The sequence below is a fragment of the Nansenia antarctica genome (assembly GCF_963989245.1).
Source record: "Nansenia antarctica genome assembly, chromosome: 1".
NCBI classification, from domain to species: domain Eukaryota; kingdom Metazoa; phylum Chordata; class Actinopteri; order Argentiniformes; family Microstomatidae; genus Nansenia; species Nansenia antarctica.
In genome coordinates this window covers 82788613-82793700 of record NC_137674.1, presented here as the reverse complement: position 1 = coordinate 82793700, position 5088 = coordinate 82788613, and positions in this window count along the sequence as shown.

Below are 5088 nucleotides of genomic sequence, written 5' to 3'. Positions count from 1 at the left end.
GCGCTATTAGGGATAATAAGTACAATGAGCCATTCATTCAAAATATACAAAATACAATTAGGTTATTAAATACAATAACGACAGGCTTGGTACTCACTTAATGTGAAAAGTGGCATCTCCCATCGGTCACTATTTGCTTGATATCTGGTGATATTGACGTCACTTTAATCCGCAGGCAGTTTATTTTTATTTTTATGCATCAATCGATTCCTCTCGTGCGTCTTTATCACATTCATTGACGAAAAGGACGACTTGTATAGAAAGGGAACATCGTGAGCACGGAAGATGTGAGTCTCACAACGGCTCTGCATTGATGAAACCAGGTAGGATGAACGTATAGTTCGCTGTCCATTCCTCTTTAAATGCCCTGTTTCCACCGTCAACTTTCCTCTTTAGACCTTTGGAGAGTAACATGATGTTTCTCTTGCTAGCAGGTTAACTGTTTAGCTAACTTCACCCGGCACTCAAACAACCAATCCAATAATAAATAATGTGACCTTGTCTGGGAGGAGGGGGGAATAATTCAGAATAAAACGATGTTAAATAATTATTAGAATAAGTTAGGCTGCGATACATCGTCAGTCCACATATTTATTATTCAAAACTATGGAAAAGGGTGAAACTACGTTTCAACGTTGTTGAGAATCACAACACAAACTTGCTAGTCAAGCCCAGTGTTGCCACAGTTACTTCGAAAAAGTATTCTGATTACTGATTACTCCTTTAAAAAGTAATCTAGTTACTTTACTGATTACTTGATTTTAAAAGTAACTAAGTTAGATTACTAGTTACTTTTTTAGTTACTATTGGCAGCTGCCTAGGCACCCGACCCCCCCCCCCCCCCCCCGCAACATAAAAATGAAAACTGGTTTTGCCAAAACTCACTTTATTTTAACAGTAACTTAAATTACATAATTAAACTTTAAACAATAACTTAAAACAACACAATAAAGAGTCTTTCTTTGCCTCACCCAACATAAATACTTGTTTTTAAACAATAAAATAAGTATAATCTTTATTTAACAGTAACTAGCAAGGAGTGGTTTCACAAAACCTAAAACCTACCCTGACCATTCAGGCTTTTACCACAGGACAATATTTTCTTGCCAGCACAGAGTGTACAACGAACATTTATGTTCTTGTCATCCTTTGCTGACACAAACTCAAAATAATCCTTATATTTCCAGCTATTTAACGCATATCTCTGTTCTCGCTCCATTCTTCTGTTTACACTGTGCAATCAGCGTGGAGATACACGTGAGCGATTCTGCTGCAACCTCGTGTTGAAAACGTGAGCACTGACGTCACTCCCCAAGACACGAGAAAAGCAAACACATGTTTGTTTACTATCGAACATTACAAAGAAATACTGCATTTAGCCTAAGTTATGAGGTAGTAACGCAATAGTAACGCACAGTCACTTGAATAAGTAACTTTAATCCGATTACTGATTTGGAAATAGTATCGCGTTAGAATACTCGTTACTGAAAAAAGTATTCAGATTAGAGTAACGCGTTACTTAGTAACGCGTTACCGGCATCACTGGTCAAGCCTAATACTGCAACGTAATGGATTGGACTGCTACCTAGTTAACTAGAACACTACTTTACATTGTTAGCAGGCTCACAAAACAAGCTGTGTTAGTTGACTAGCGATGTGTACATTTTTCGAAAGAAAAGTCAAAGCATTAGAACGTGTCACATTTTTTAACAATCAATTACTTAAATTAGCCTTTGATTATGTTCTGGCCCGCCATCTAGAGGCTCGATTTTTTTGGGGCCCGAGGCCAAACCTAATTGCCGACCCCTGGGGTATGGCATCCCCGCTGAAATAAAAACAGTCAAAATCATCCCCCTTCTAAAACTGCCATCCCCCCTTTCCATCCCTTATGTCATTTTATCAATGAACGTGGTATTACTGCTATTTCAACATTTAGTTTTGCGCATATTGAGTAAAATACTGTGGGCGAGGAGGGGGCACGCACACATGCAATGAAATTTTTACCAAGTCACTGACACTGACTTCACTGACGCTGTGGGGATGCTAAAATTGTCCCCATATGATAAAATCCACCATCCCCCCTGATTTTCTTTTACAACTTGAGTACTGCTGTCAGCCCAACCTGTAGCCATACATACAGGATGCATTGCTGTAGGCCAGGGGTATTCAATTACAAATTCAGTTGGGCCAGATTTGAAAACCAAGAAATTTTGCTGGGCCAGACATTTTCAGCGGCCAGTAGCCTAGGCACCAGGTAATGACACATTTCAAACCAACACAAATGAATGTAGGCCTAATGAAATACAAGCATATAGTTTTCCTTTTAAATTAGGTAACATCTGACACAGGCACGTCAAAAAGACTTGACTGAACACAATGAAAGAGCTGTAATTTAACAGAACCTAATAGCAATACTTTTTTCACTTTTTAGGTAATACAACAACATTTTGGTCTCAACTGACCCGTGCACATCTCAAAGTGCATAAAAAAGTGTACAGTAGTAGGCCTATACCAATAAAAATGTTTCCTTTTGTAAAATAAAAATGTTGGTCATAGCTGACCCAGGCACATCATAAAGTGCTTTTAACTGAATGAAAATAACCATCAACGCCTTGAGTGCACAATTTAACAAGTTACAATTAAACAATAAAATTTAATCTAATCTAATCTTACCCTGCTGACTTTCTTAGTGTGAGAAGTGACATGTTTTATTCTGAACAAGAGCAGTGACATTTGGCTCATAAGATGTCAATGCAATCCGAAGGCATTGGTGAAGAGTACTGTCAGTAAGGGAACAACGACAGCTGCTTTTTATTGTGTTCATGTGTGAAAAGCTTGATTCACAGGTGTATGTTGATCCAAACATACTGAGCACATGGATTGCTACTTTCTTAACGTTAGGGAACTGGTGCACGTTGACATCACTCCAAAACTTCGCAGGTCCATTAGTGCGAAGCTCCTGTGCCATGTCAACAAGTTCGAGTATGAATTTCCCCTCGTCGATGGAAGGCACCACTCCCTTTCCTCTGGTGGATAAGTCCCCTTCTATTGCAGCAGTGAACGGGTCTCTGGCAAAGCCCATCACCTCTGCGGGCAGAGCAAGTCCATCCAATCGACCAGCAAAGTTCTCTTTCAACCTCGCAATGAAAACAGTCATCACATGTGTGATTTGTGCCGGGGATGAGACGCATTTGCGGAGCGTCGGAAAAATGCAGCATTCTGCCGGTGCAGAAGTCGGCCGCGAAAAGGTCCAGTTTGACTTGGAACGCGCCTGTTCCACAAGATCAATCACAGTTTTTTCTCTGCCTTGTAGCCCCACATTTAGGTCATTCATGTTTGAATATGTCGCTCAGAAAGCAGACATCAGCCATGAAGTTGTCGTCCAGTATGCGATTCAAGTGTGTTTCTGCCTTCGTTTGCTTGCTGCTGTGGAGGAATGTTGTAATCTCCTCTCTGAGATCACAGAAACGCTCCAGTGCCTTGCCTTTGGACAGCCACCTGACGTCGTTATGCAAAAGCAGATCGTGGTGCTCAGCAGACATTTCTGACAGCAGCTTGCGGAATAAGTTAATAATAATAATAATGTTGGAGGCTCAAAGTGGAGCGAATAAAATTAATTGTAGCCATCACGTTGTCCATTGTTGTTTTAAGCTCCCCGCTTAGTTTGTTTAGAGTGTTATATTCACGTTCTATAGGCTACTATTGTAGACATTTCTGCATGAATTTCTGAACACTTGCGAAATACGTTTTTCTCTGCTTTTATGGCTGGGCCAATCGGGGGTCACGTCTGGGCCGCATGCGGCCCCCGGGCCACTAATTGAATAGGCCTGTAGGCTCTCACATCTCCAGACATCCCTCCCCATCCCCCTGACCTTGTTTTAGAGAGATATGCACCACACACGAACACACACACCCACGCATACACACACGCACACACACACACACACACACACACACACACACTCACACATACACTCACACATACACACACACACACACACACACACACACACACACACACACACACACACACATACACATACATACATACACACACACAAATTGTGTGACACATTTGTGTGACACTATACACATAATACACACACGACACACCCAAACATACCATTAACTTTATTCACTAATATCTGCAATTTTGTGTGAAATATGTGAAAATAAACAACGTGCATCTTGTGAAGGTTGCCGATGTGAATGCAGGGTTTGTTGTGTGTGGGGGGGGGGGGGGGGTAGTATAGGCAGTGGGAGAACACACTTGACCTTTTCAGCAGGAGTGACAGTGCAGGGGTGGGAGGGGGAGGGGGGTGGGAGGGCATCTCAGAGAAGGTGACCTTTCCTCCAGCTCTACTCTGCCCTGCATGGTCAGCTCCATTAGTCCAGCACACAGGCAGGGAGGGAGGGAGGGGGGGAGGGTGTTCAGGACCAGGGGGGGTGTGGGGGAGGGGGGAGTGCAGTCTCAAACCTCATTGCAGACGGTGTTAGCATATAGTACATGAGACTGCAGAAAAATTGTGATCTCTTGCCTCCATTTTCTTTTGTCCTACTCTCTTGCCATTTTCTTTCTTGCTAGCTTCCTCTATTTTTCTATTATCTATGCTTTCTCCCCCCCATCCCTGCCTCCCCCCTCTCTGTCTGTCTCTCTCTCTCTGTCTCTCTCTATCTCCCTCCCTCCCCCCTCTCTCTGTCTCTCTCTCTCTCCCTCCCACCCCCCTCTCTGTCTCTCTCTCTCTCTCTCTCTCTCTCTCTCTCTCTCTCTCATTCAGCCCCCCCCCTCCCTCCCTCCCAGTTCCCATCTTTGCATGTGTCACTTTCAATCGGAGTGACATGGCCTGTGGCTAACTCAGCCTCTGTGTACTAGAGCTTCGCTTTGTTGCTAATGGCTGTTATTCCTGATGTGAGAGGGAAAGTGTACACTCCTGCAGCAAGGCTGCATTACCCAGCTTCTAGCACACCAGGGAATACCAGTGTTTATTGGTCACAAACAGCAACACTACAGTAACCATGACAAATGTAGGACCACCATAGGTATTCTATAATGATCTTGAGAGCCCTGAGATCTTATCTAAAAAAAAA